Below are 14,065 nucleotides of genomic sequence, written 5' to 3' on the forward strand. Positions count from 1 at the left end.
TGGTAGCGCGAGGTGACACTTCTTAGGGTTGGCGGTCAGCCCTGCCCGACGTAGCTCCAATAGCACCCTCCGGAGCCGCTCCAGATGATTCTCCCAGGTCTCCGAATGGATGACGACATCATCCAGGTAGGCCGCAGCGTATTCCTGGTGGGGCCGGAGTAGGATGTCCATGAGCCTCTGGAACGTCGCGGGTGCCCCATGAAGCCCGAAGGGGAGAACCCGGTACTGCCAGTGGCCACTAGGGGTGGAGAAGGCGGTCTTGGGCTTAGTTTGCTCGGTGAGGGGGACTTGCCAGTACCCTTTCGTCAAATCCAAGGTGGAGATAAACCGGGCTCTCCCCAGACGGTCCAGCAGCTCATCTACACGGGGCATGGGATATCCGTCGAATTCGGAGACCTGGTTAAGGCGGCGGAAGTCGTTACAAAACCGGAGGGTGCCGTCCGGTTTTGGGACCATTACGATGGGGCTGGACCATGGGCTACGGGAGGGCTCAATTACTCCCAACTTCAGCATCTCCTGTACCTCCTCCTCGATGGCGTGTCGCCGAGCCTCTGGAATCCGGTAGGGACGCTGCCTGACGATGACTCCAGGTGAGGTGCGGACATCATGGTGTAGGACGTGGGTCCGCCCAGGGCGAGGGGAGAACACATCCGAGAATTGACCGACCAGATGTTGAAGCTCTGTCTTCTGGGCGGCCGACAGTTGGGTGCTGACGTCGACAACCACGGGGTCAGTGGTGGTTAACGCAGATAGCTGGGCCCTAGTCCCTTCCCAGCGTTTTAGAAGGTTAATATGGTATAACTGGTTTTCCTTTCTTCTTCCTGGCTGTCGGACCCGGTATGTGACCGGTCCCACCCGCTCTGTGACGGTGTATGGTCCTTGCCACTGTGCCAGGAACTTGCAGGCGGTGGTGGGGACTAGGACCAGAACGCGGTCCCCTGGCTGGAACTCCCGTGGTTGGGCCGCCCGGTTGTAGTGACGCTGTTGAGCTTCTTGGGCTTTGACGAGATGTTCCTTTACGAGCGGCATGACGCGGTCTATCCTCTGCCTCATGTCCCGGACGTGCTCGATCATAGACCGATGGGTGGATGGCTGCTGTTCCCAGGCTTCTTTAGCGACGTCCAGGAGGCCGCGGGGCTGTCGGCCGAAGAGGAGCTCAAATGGGGTGAACCCCGTGGAAGCCTGGGGCACCTCCCTGACACCAAACAGGACATAAGGCAGTACTTGGTCCCAGTCGCGACGATCGTCAGCAGCCACCCGACGGAGCATCTGCTTCAACGTCTGGTTGAATCGTTCTACCAACCCATCGGTCTGCGGGTGGTAGACTGTGGTGCGCAGATGTTTCACCTTGAGGAGGCGGCACAGGTCGGCCATCGTCCGGGACATGAAGGGGGTGCCCTGGTCGGTCAATATCTCCTTGGGGATGCCGACCCGGCTACACAGCAGTAATAACTCTTGGGCAATCGCCTTGGAGGTGGCCTTGCGGAGTGGAATGGCTTCGGGGTAGCGGGTGGCATAGTCCACGATGACCAGGATGTGTTCGTGGCCCCGGGCAGACTTCGGCAGCGGTCCCACCAGATCCATCCCTATCCGCTCGAAGGGCACCTCAATGATAGGCAGTGGGATCAGCGGAGAAGGGGGCGGGGTGCGTGGAGATGTCCGCTGGCACACTGGGCAGGCCTGGCAGAAGCGTTTGACATCGGCGTCGAGGCCGGGCCAGTGAAACCGATCTCTGATCCTGCTGATGGTGTTTTGGGTGCCCAAGTGGCCTGCCATGGGATGGGAGTGTGCCAGCTCCAGGATGACTTCCATCTTGGTGCGCGGCACCACCAATAACTTGACTTCCTCCCCTCTCCGCTGCGCGACACAATATAGCAGACCATTTTGGACAATGAAGTGAGGGGTTGGATGAGGCGGCGGCTGGACCTCTTTTCCTTCCACCACCCTCACTTGTTTCCAACAATGCTTCAGCCGGTCGTCCCCGAGTTGCTCCTTAGCGAAAACTCCCCCTCCCTTAACCTGTTGAAATACATCAAAGAATAGGTTAGAAGCATGGGAGGGGGACTCACCATCTCTTGCGCTGTCCGTGGTTAGCAAGGCTGGGCGTTGACGGGGACGACGGCTGGTATCCTTTTTCCGGCGGTTCCCGGCAGGCCTGGCAGGTTGCACGGCAGCGGCGACGAGCTGGTCGAAACCTGGACAATCCCGGCCAATTAGCACCGGCAGGTCGTTGACCACGCCCACTTCCAGGGGCCAGGTTCCCGGACCGGCAGAGATGGTCACATGCCTGGTTGGTACCTCCCGAGTGTCTCCATGTACGCACTTGATGGGGAGACGTGCCTTGGACTTGGGAGCCGGGGGTACTACGGCCGGCTGGACCAAACTAACGGCGCTGCCAGAGTCGAGGAGAGCCCGGTAGGGCCGGCCATTTACTTTGACATTGACCTGTAGACCCTCCGAAGGCGGCTGTTGATGTACAAGGCAACCTGCCAGCCAGGCTCGCGGGGGCGAGCGAGGAGGTTCCGTGGGCATGGGCTCATCGTGGACGCCGGGAACCGCCGGTCGGCCAACTGTGCGCGGGGTGCCCTCCGGCGTGCGTCGCTCCTGGAACACCCTCCGGGGCATAGGCGGCGGTCGCTCCCCAGCCTCCCGCCGCAGCGTTGCGTCCGCCAGCTCGACGGCTTCAACCACATCTGCCGTGGTCTGTGGGTTCCGCATGCCCGCTGCCTGTCGAAGTGGGCGGGGCAGTGCGCGGAGGAAACGGTCCACGACGACGCGTTCAGCTACCTGGGCAGCGGTAGGGTTTCCCGCGAGGAGCCAGTGTTGAGAGAGACGTGTGAGTTCGGCGACCTGAGCGCGGGCTGGCTTCTGGTTATTATACTCCCACGAGTGGAACAGCTGGGCAGCTGCAATGGGAGACAACCCCACTCGGCCTAGTATCTCGCTTTTTAGATGGTCATATGAGTCGGTAGGGAGAAGTACGCTCGCTGTGCTTCGCCGGTTAACAACGGAGCCAGGACCCGCGCCCACTCCTCTCTCGGCCAGTCTTCCCGTTCCGCGATGGTCTCAAACATCTTGAGATAGTTCTCCGCGTCGTCGTGGGCCGACATCTTCGGCAGGAGCTGGGCAGCTTGTACCCGAGGATCGGGCAGCGGAACCCGCTGGGCTGTGGTGACGCGGAGGGCAGCGATCTCACGCTCCGTTTCCCCCTGTCGAGCTGCCATATGCTCGACTATCTGCTGCTGGCGGATGCTGATCTCAGTAAGATGCTTGAGAAGCTCCTCCATGGCTGGGGAGGACTCGCCGCCTGTAGACAAAAAATAAGAGGGGGGAAAAAAAAAAAGTCAGACGAGGGGAAGGTATTTGATCCCGGGAAAAATGACAACTGTGCTCTGTAAAAGTCGGTGATTCTTCAGCGATTATGCCAGCATTCTCCACCAGTGTGGCGGGCTGAAGAATCACACGACAGAGTATAGCTGTGGTAAAGTCCCCGGAGGGTGTGTTTATTAAGCAACCGTGCAGGTAAAGGTGTGGAAGTGCCGGTGTATCCTGTGTTCCAGTGCTGTGGCAAGTGCTCCGCCTCGTGCCTCGGTCCTCCGTGATCCGTGCCGCTACGGTGATGCGTGAGGTGTCGGGCTGGTCGGCTATCCACTGCTGTCTGCTGGACAAGAAAACACTTTGTTAGCCTGTTTCCAAGTGGAGACATTTCTCACCCTCGTGGGTGCTGCATCCGCTTATAAAGCTCTCCCTTGATGAGCTTCAGGTGTCGCCGACCAGCCCGCGGTGATTGTGCGCAGGTGTTCCTCTTCTGTTGCCAGGGCGACGCAGACAGGTGCTCGGGACGTTTGTCACAATATATATATAAAGTTTTGAAGTTAACTACAAGTGCATGTTCAATACAGTTAAGTGCACTTCTATTTCACAAGAAAATAATCTCCACGTACATTGTTTTTATATTGATTTTAAGCAAACAAATGCAAGTTTCTTTGCAAGCATTTGCTAATCAGAGATGTTGGTCATTTTCCCATAACAAAACTCATTCACAGCACAGTGTTTTGCATTATCTCACTGCTTCCCTAAAATCAGGCATATCAGCTGGGTGGCGGCAAAACTGCTTGATAGTCATTGAGTCTGAGATTTACTTACAGCTTTAAGATGTAATTCACACCACACTGATTGCTTCTTGCTTTGTTGCCGCTGAAGTATTTGTAAATTGGATTTCTTTCACTCCAGTAAAAGTAATTTTCTATTGTACTCAAATAAACTGTGTAGAAAATCGGAAAATTACTTTTGGATTGCACTGATGTGTTTACGCAACAAGATACGTCTGTGTTCATTCTGAACATGCTGATGTTTAATAGTTTGATTGCATAATAAATATCGTTGTCTTTTAAAACACACATCTAAAAAAGAGAGAGATGACTGCAAGAAACTGCCTGTGGAAAATAAGCAAGTGGAAAAGAAGGGCAATTAACACAGTGACAGCACTGGCCATTAATAAAGGCCACCATAAGTCACGCCTGGAGTCTGCTAGAAGCCATGAGAATGAACGGTCCATTGAAATTATGTAAGCGTGCATATGAAGTGTTGTTTCCCTTTCATTTTCTGTCTTGTATGTGTCTCTCAAGACCCTTCCTGGTTGGGTAATAGCCTAATTGAGTCCCTACCCTCAACGTTATTGACCGCTTTCCAGCAAAATATGATTATGAAGTCTCACAGTAGTCAAAATTAAGGTCAGATGTTATCAAATGCAGATATATATTTAAAAATTGAGTTCCCTTAAAAGTTCATGCAAATCCTTCTTAGAAGATGTGGTAAACCATTATAAACATGGAACAGAAGGACAGGTCAGGTTTTGTTGCATCACTGATGAGATTTTATTGCATAATAGGCTAAACCAAAACCTGAAACTCTTGTAAAAACTGGTTTCTGATGAAAGAGAACAAGAGTCAAGGTCTATTCAAGACTCTTGCATTAAACGGCCTGTATTTGACTGGATATACTCTATTGAAAAACTTTTATTATTATCATTATTATTTTGCATGACCCTTTGTTACGTACAGTACACGTATTATTCATGTTTATTATATATTTCGTTATTCTTTATTTCCTACATTTACCAACTGTGGCTGCAATGACTTTCGCTGCACAAAAAGACAAATTGTACAATGACATTTGACTGCCTTGACTGACATGATCAAGTTTATTTATGACTGTGTGTTGGACTTACAGCCTAAATGTTGCATGATTGTGTTAACTGAAGAAAGAAAAATACTTGAGGGGTTTAAAATTTAGAGATATAACCAGAACAATGTGTGAAAATTCAAGGGAGTGAAGTGAATACTTCCTTAAGGCACTATACATTTAATATTATAACTGTTAAACTTCAGCTCACAGACAGGCAGTTCGCTAGTGTGGAGTAAAATTTGCCAATGCAATATTGATATGTAACTGACAGGGGCCAATGCAAGAGTTGTCTGGAGATCCTTACAGCTGCTTCACTGGAGTTTTCGTAACCTCCTGAAGAGTTTTGTGACCTCAGACCTGTAGACCTATCTATACATTTGTCTTGCTGTTTAGTTGGACAAGCACATCTATGAATAGTAATAGCAGTGTTGAATCTCCTTCATTTATACACTACCTGACTGAGACTAACTACAATAATAACTCATAAATTATTTTCATCGACATTCAAAACAAAGTATACTTTGACAATGATGGCTAAATTCTGTATTAGTAGCTTTTCAGGATACTGCCCCAGTGACAAGCTGTTGTACCCCTAAATATATATATATTTTTAATTTATTTATTTGCAGTTATGCTTTGATTAATGTCTAATAATGTCTTTTTTAATCTTCGAAAGATGTGAAGGACTGCATTCCGCCATTATAGGTTGTCTAATACACACTATTTAGGTGGAAAATACATCCGTCGTTTATAAAGATTGTCATTAAACAAATGAAATGAACTGAAGTAAATAATAGCTGCTGCCACTAGCTAATATTTAGGATTTACTACAATATGAGGATTAATTATGGCTATTCCTTACCCGTGATACTTTCTTCTCAGATGTTTGCCATCGTATCGCCGCCCACATCATTAAAATCAGAAAACTTTATTATGGAAAATACATTTAGCCTACAGTAGGAATCCAAATCTTGTTCAATGCTTTCTTGTTTCCACCCGGTTTAAAAACGAAGACGCACTTATAGTCTTTCAGATGCTGTTGTTTTAAATTTACAGCCACTCTTGTTCAAAAATGAAGACGCCCCCTCAGAAACGTGTGTATCCTAAACTGCCCGTGTGGATTGTGGAGGACCATCATGGGGTAGATAGGATGTTTATGTGTTTATGTTTATGTTATTTATTATTTCAGAAAATAATAAACATTTTTAGTATATTTGTTTTGTATAATTTCAAAGCAAGTTTAATTCAGTTAATTGTTTTCTTTGTGATACATAACATCCTAGCTATACAAATAGCTGGGAAGTCATCAATTTAATAGATTTTATTAATATTTTAAATTAGTTTTAATTTTTATATTTTCCATTTTAATTGTAGTTAAAATTTAGTTTGCTATTTTTATGTCTTATAGTTTTTATATTTTATTGTTATTACATCATGTAAAACTAAATTAGAAATGCTAATTTATTAATTAGCTGTTCAGCAACTAACTTAAATAAAGGTTTAAGGGTTTTGCATATTTTATTTTAGTTAGTTTTTTTATATACATAATTAATATTTATTGGGTTTTTGTTGACAAATTAGTGCAGAAAGTATAGTCCAGTGTTGTCGAAGAAACACCCATAAATCCCTGTACAAAGAATAAAATTCATGAATACTCCTTATTGAATATGAATGAATACTTAAAAGACAGCTCATGCTGTTGAGAATAAAGCTCACTGATATGTTCACACCATTAGTTGCAACAGTGAGTATAAGGGTTGACATGTTTTTGTTTGCTCTTGCAGTGAGCTGAGCATTGAGAATTGGATTATGCCAATGGTCTATGCTGGACACATATCCCACGTAGTCTGGCTGCATCCGTACTGGGCTCAGCAGATCAAAGAAGGAGAGCATTCTATGTGTGTGGGGAAAGATTCATCCACGACCACCATCAGGTCAGGTGCAGCATATCAGCATACACCATGAGATGGCAGCAGACGTTCATTTATTATTAATAAGGATGAGACTTCCACCCTGTCAGGAAGCATTGTGCTGTCAGAATCGTGTTTAAAAACATTCAGAATAAATCTCTTTCTCTTTTCAGGGTCACAAGCACAGACGATTACTTTTTGAGTGACACTATTTACGTTCCACTGAATCAGCTGGAAAACCCAAAAGAGTTGCATTCAAATGTCATTTGAGTGGATCCTGTTGACAGTTTGCAGAAAAGGACACCGGAAAATGGGCAAAGTGGTGCTAAAATACCTGTAAAAAAAATCAGCTGTAAAAAAGGACAATGATGTGCAGTTGAAAAGGGACACCCCGTGCACTTCCTCTTCTCAACCGCTTGATGACAGCATTGCATCAGGAAACGGCAGTCACACAGTCATGAAAGATAATGAGGGGTCAACAAGCTGCATCACAGAACGGCTTTTAGCAGTTATAGAGCAATCTGAGCCTTTCATACTTGACATTGACTTGGATTTTTTTTCTCCTGTAAGAACCCTTTGAAGGAGATGTACACGCAGGTGGAGTGAGTCAATCAGATCCCTCATTATAGTCCTTTTTGTTTCTTAAACGATAGCAATTACTTCTCCATACTGTACTTTCTCACACCTACATACATTGCACTGATATAGAAAAATCTTTGTAGACAAATAGAAGATATTGATTCTTTCCGTGGCTTAAATTGAATTGGTTTCTTCAGAGCTCATATATTGTTTCATGTATTTGAATCTATATACATTGTCTATTTGCCACCCTTGTTGTCTTACAGGAAGAGTACACTCTCCTGCAAGAGTTATACAGTTTTAGCAGGCCACAGCAGGATTCAGATGAGGTACCAAAGATTCCTAATCAAATGTACCATAAACTAATCAAGAGATATTCATTCAGTCATAGCAACAGGCACTTTAGATGTTACTAAACACCCTCAGGGGGTGAAGCTAAATCTGTTCTTACAAGAAGCTGAAGCTAATCTTGTTTCTTTTCTTTTCTTTTCTTTTTACTGTGGCTACAACCATGTTCAACAGCTTTCCAAGTTAATGTTTAATCCAGCTGATGTGTGGTAAAAATATACAATAGCTGTTGCAACAGCTTTTATCAAAATCAGTCAGAGCTGTTTTAGCATTCATGCTTGACTTCAAAATAATTTTTGACATTTGAATGCTGATACATACAGACACGAGTCTGAGACTACTAGTGAAAATGTTTTGCATTTTTCTGCTTAAAACTATTTTAATTGCAAATTTTATTATTAGCATGACAATGTAAATGAAAAGTTCAATTCAGAGATAAACTTAAATTACCTAGAAATCGCAAATGTGATCTACCGTTAAAGTTTGTGGTTGGTAATATTTTTTATGTTTTTTAAAGAAGACTCTTTTGCTCCCCAAGTTTACATTTTTGTGATCAAAATTACAGTAAATTAAAAAAAAAAAAAGATTTATGTTTTAATAATGTAGTAATATAATGAAATATTATTACAATTTAAAACAACTGTTTTCCATTTGAAACTGTTTTCTGATTTTTAAATTGAAAGTAATTCAGTGATGGCAAAGCTGAATTTTCGGCAATCATTACTCCAGTTTTCAGTGTCGCATGATTCTTTAGAAATCCAGAAACATTTCTTTATTTATTATAGAAATCTTTCATAATATTATAAATATCTTTACAGTCATTTTTCATAAATTAAATGTGTCCTTCTTGAGGAAAAAAAAAAAACATATTACCCCCCAAAAGTACGTACTTACTTTTGATTAGTCACATAAATATTTGTGTAGAATCTTAAAAATGTATTTTTCATGTATGTTCAGTAAAATCAAAAACCTCGATCATTCCCAGGTTTAAATGATATTCCATATATATTCAATGTGGTCTGAGGCTTTTGAACCTTTATTTTGTTGAATACAGGACACACAGAAGGCACATTTCCCATGGTGGCAATTAACAGTCTTTACAGTTCCATGTGTTGGTTTTTCAGGAGCAGCTCTTAGATTGTGTAGAGAGATGCACTCACCAGCTTGAAGACCTGGAGGCTGCATTTGCTGAACTGGTAGAGGATGATGGCAGGGTACACATTACTGCTGTCACCGAGACAAGACGGTAGAGCCACTAGGCTCTGTGCTTTTTGATTATAGCTCCATATCAGCGTACCATTGGGCTTGATTGATTGTTTTATATGGTCAGTGTGCATTTGATCAAGCAGGAGATGACACAGCCTCATGCATTGATATCCCCCATGCACACAACCCCCCCCCCCCCCCCCCCCCCCCTCTCCCCTCTCTCTTTGTAGAATGAAATCTCTTTTCAGACTTGTACACAGCCTTAAGAATCGAACTCAGTCACCGGACTATGAAATGGTAAAGTGGTGTGTGTGTATACTTTGGGTATTTTAATCATGTTTGAAGTGTCTGTCATCCCAGATATTCCAAATAGTTTTTATGCTTTCGTAGTCTACAATGAAGTATGTCGAAAAATAATATCCAAAATTTTAGTATCTTCTTATTTTACCTTCATATTCTTGTAATAAACTCCTCCAACATAATGGGGTGGGGGGAAACAGTTGGCAGATGATGATGATATTATTATTGAAACTTCTCTAACCCTCTATTTTACTGTAGAGTACACATTCATTTTTCAGAAATGTGGCTCATAACCATTATAGTCGCGTTATTTCTGCATGGGGTCCATTTAAAATTGAACAATGTTGAAAAAAACAATAATATAAATCAAAATAAGTGTCTGTCAGGAGTGTATTTCTGCAATGTGAACTCTTGTTAGTGAATCTCTTTATTCATGTTTAATATCTCTGAGTCATCTCAGACCCCAAACATTAGCAATATTTTTATGGAAGATGCCTGAAGTATGTCAGGTTTGAAACCTCTAAACATCCTTGTCACTTCAAATAACAATCAAAATTAAATACAGAATGTGTGTGTGTGTGTGTGCGCGTGCACAAATTAAGGTAAAAACATGCCAGTGTAATTTATGAATGTAATTCAAGACGTAATCTCTAAAAGCAAGTCATACATTTTAAAGTAAATCTTGTTTCAAAAATGTTTAGATATTGTTTTTCTGCAAGACAAGACACAATACTAATTTTGCAGTGATGAGGAAAAATAATGAAGTATCAACCTGTTACTTAATCTCAAGTATATTTTTCAAGCTATTGAGAGCCTCCAAGTAGAACATGAAGGATAACAAATTTACCTTCCTTGGCTTGTAGTGCTGAGGCACATCTGTCTGCTCCACACACCGATATATTTGTGCCTGTGGTGTTGACTCTAGGTGCATCAAGCAGGCTTGACCTGTGATTACTCCGAGCTCCCTCACCACATCAGCACTGAGGAGGAGATCCAGCAAATGATCACGGCCATGCAGCTCTTCCTGGAAGCCATGCCCAAACCCACCATAGTCACTATATCCAGGTACATCAGTCATTAGAGCATATGGACGTCTGTTCTGTCTCTCCTTTTGAAAAGTGCATTGGGTCCTTTAAACTTTCACTTATGATTTGTTACATTCTCTAAGGTTAAACGCATTTGGTGTTTTTTCCCCACTGAGAAGCATCCTATTTCTTGCTTTCATTTTGGTCTTCATTAATTAGCATTGTAATTTAAGACATAATGATTGTTTGTAGGCTGGTTATTGCCCCAAAATCTGTGACGTTGAGACAGATGGTGTTATGTGAGACTTGCGTCTCAGTGATCTGTTAGCATGCTTTTTAATGAGCATAGACTCAACATCACACTCATCAGTCACTCTCTTATCTCTATGTGTCAGGGGGAGCTCAGCCCTTCATAGTCCATGGGAATATTTTTCTTTTAATACCAAGTTGTCTGACTGATGGTGCATCATGGCTGACATGCACCATTTTTAAAAATCTATGTTCAGAATTAAAAATACTTAAAATGTTTTTTTTTATTATTATTATTAATATGCATTTATTAACATCAGCAGGGGCATATATTTACTTCGAAAGGTTGGGGTCAGTAAATGTTTTTTTTTTTTTTTTTTTTTTTTAAATGTTGAAAAAAGTATTTTAAGCTGACAGAGGCTGCACTTAATTGTGTATGTACAGTATCTCACAGAAGTGAGTACACCCCTCATTTCATGTCATTTCTTCAGTGTTGTCACACGAAAAGAGATAAAATGTTTACAAAAATGTGAGGGGTGTACTCACTTCTGTGAGATACTGTATATACAGTGCTTAACAATGTATTAGACCACTACCCAATGTAAGGTTTGTGCTGCAGCTGCCCTAGACTAGCAGCATTGGTGATTACCAAAATCATTGTTTCTATGTTTCTTATGGTTAATTCACACCAGTATGTGTAAGCTCCTTAGACTCAGTGGTGTTTCTAATGCTAAAATATAATTATTGTTGGGATTTAATGGAGATAGATCAAAGATGGGAAAAAAAAGTTTAATCAAAAACAGGTCTTTGGGAACAACTAGAAACTATTTGGGAGTTAATTACAACAGAGACTGTGGAAAAGTATATAAAAACAATGCCAGCAAGAATGCAAGCTGCTATCAAGGCCAAAGGAGGAAATACAAAATAAAATATATAATTGTTTTGGTTGTGTGTGAATAAAGTCTATTTTTGTTATTTACAGTTTGTTAAACTATACAGTTTGTTATTTCCCTTATAAATGGCAATACAGTTTTTTAAAATGAAACAATTAATGTCAAAAACTGTCCAAAAACTAAACGGTTTACTTGTAAATAAATATACAATATTTATATATACATATATAAAATATTTTTTTTGTGTGTAAACGTTGATTTTTATTTTATTTTATTTTATTGTGATTCTTTGAATAGAAAGTTCAAAAGAACAAGATTGGTTTGAAATATAAATCTTTTGTATTAAGAATGTTTTTGTCACTTTTAGTCAATTTAATGTCCTTGCTGAATAAAAGTATTAATAGTTTTTTTTTTTTAAGTACTTACCTCAAACTTTTGAGCAGTAGTGTGTGTATATTTCATTGAACATATGTTATAAATGTTTAAAGATTTAAATAAGATTAAAATAATATAAGTTCTAAGATTTAACCGTTTCTTAAATTTCTATTTATTCTTGTCAGATCCAGTTTAGATGAGTATTGCCCAGAGGAGCAAGTGGATTCCATCCAGAACAGTGTGCTGAACATTCTAGAGTCCCTCTTTGGCTGCTTAGATGTTCACAGAGAGTATGAATCAATACCATCACAGAGCACATCGCAGACCCCATGAGGAGGGAGGTTATATTCCACAGCAGCTGTGGCATGTTCTTTACCCATAGCTGCTTTCGGAGGGTGGATGTAGCAAAGCTTTTAAAACCACGCTGTGATTTGGTTGAGATGCATAGAAGCGAATGGAAAGGGAAATGAGTTTTCAGTTTAAAAGGTTTTCTTCTATGTGTTTTTGAAGTGCGTGTATTTAACATAAGATATGCTGGAACATTGGGTAATAATTTTTCTGTTTCTTGTGTAACCAAAATGATGGTTTATCATCACAGTAAAGTAAAACCCCTGAGACTTTCATATGAATTCTGTGCTGCAGTCATTCATCCCTCGTCTATGCATACTTCAGTCTGGGAATAGCAGATACATTGATACAAGACAGCACATTTCCCCTCTTCCTGTGTGTGGCCCCTTGTGCCTCGGCTGTCTTTGTCTGAAGCCTGAGGTGGTTACCAATTCATCTGAGTTTTGTACGTGGCACCCTCCTTTATTGCTCTACGCCCGCAGACTTCAAGACTGCGCTCAATATGCCTGCCCTGACTTTAAATTTCACTGCATGACAAAACGACTATGAGCTAGTAAAAGGATAGTTCACAAAATAGTTCACTGACTTTCATTATAAGGACAAACACAATTGAAATATTCTTTAAATTATCTCATGATAGTTTATACTACGGGGTTGTTGAATGCTTGAATCTGATTTGCTGACGAACGTTATAAGGTGTGCAATTATTTTCAGGGAAATGCACAGCTAAAGTAGTTCCAGGCAGGTCTTGACCACATGTCCATATCACTTCGGTAAATGATTTCAGTTATTTCAAAAGGTCCACAGCCTACAGCAAAAAAAAAAAAAAAAAAAAAAAAAATATATATATATATATATATAAAACAATGACAGTTACAAAGCAAATAAATAGAGTAAAAAAACTTAATAAATTCCATCTTTTTGCCACAAAATTGTTTTATTAACTATGGAAATTATACACTATTAGACTATTTCTCCCACTTTCTCTCCCTTAAAAACCACACACATGCAGTAAAATGTCAGCGGTGCACTGACGATTTTATCAGTAAAATGGTTTAGCAACTTTAAAGCTACATGACATTTCTCAAAGCGAGGTAACAACAGCGCTGTTCTTGAGGAAGCTAAACTTACATTTTCCCTATTTGTAGAAACACTGCTGCCAAACATTGTTGAGAGATGCAGACTCAGGTCATTTACACACACTTAATCTCTCTCTCTGCCTGTTTCTCTCTAATAACTTAATTAATAACTGCATTAGTATGCTATCAAATGCTCCAGCCTGCGATACTAGTTTAAAATGACGTTTTTAAATTAGCAACGGAGGCGTGGGATAGATTAGGGATGGGAATCTTCAGGCACTTCACGATCTGATTCCGATTCTGGGAGTCACGATCCGATTTCAAAACGATTCTTGATTACATTTGTTCCCCAATTAATTCTTCTGCTGTGCAAATACATCTTTACATCTTAACCAAAATTGGAGTTTCTATGCTTTTTGTTTATAGTTGGAATCTGTGTGTTAGTACTGCCATCTTAAAAATAGGGGTGTGAATCTTCACTGGTTTCAGATTCAATTCAACGATTATCATTATCATCTCAATATCACGATGCGTCACAATCTCCGTTTTCAATATTTCTGCACATG

At 41.7% G+C, this 14,065-nt stretch overlaps 1 pseudogene across 1 annotated transcript; it reads left to right on the plus strand.

Moving 5' to 3' along the window:
- The first annotated feature begins 6,259 nt into the window (after nucleotides 1-6,259).
- LOC306880987 (UPF0489 protein C5orf22 homolog) lies at nucleotides 6,260-12,405 on the plus strand (annotated as a pseudogene). Its single transcript has 8 exons — nucleotides 6,260-6,339; nucleotides 6,972-7,121; nucleotides 7,271-7,694; nucleotides 7,943-8,005; nucleotides 9,149-9,270; nucleotides 9,461-9,527; nucleotides 10,456-10,595; nucleotides 12,258-12,405. The product of its transcript is annotated as a UPF0489 protein C5orf22 homolog (transcript).
- Nucleotides 12,406-14,065: the final 1,660 nt, after the last annotated feature.

Source organism: Barbus barbus, assembly GCF_936440315.1.
Source record: "Barbus barbus genome assembly, chromosome: 15".
Lineage (NCBI taxonomy): Eukaryota > Metazoa > Chordata > Actinopteri > Cypriniformes > Cyprinidae > Barbus > Barbus barbus.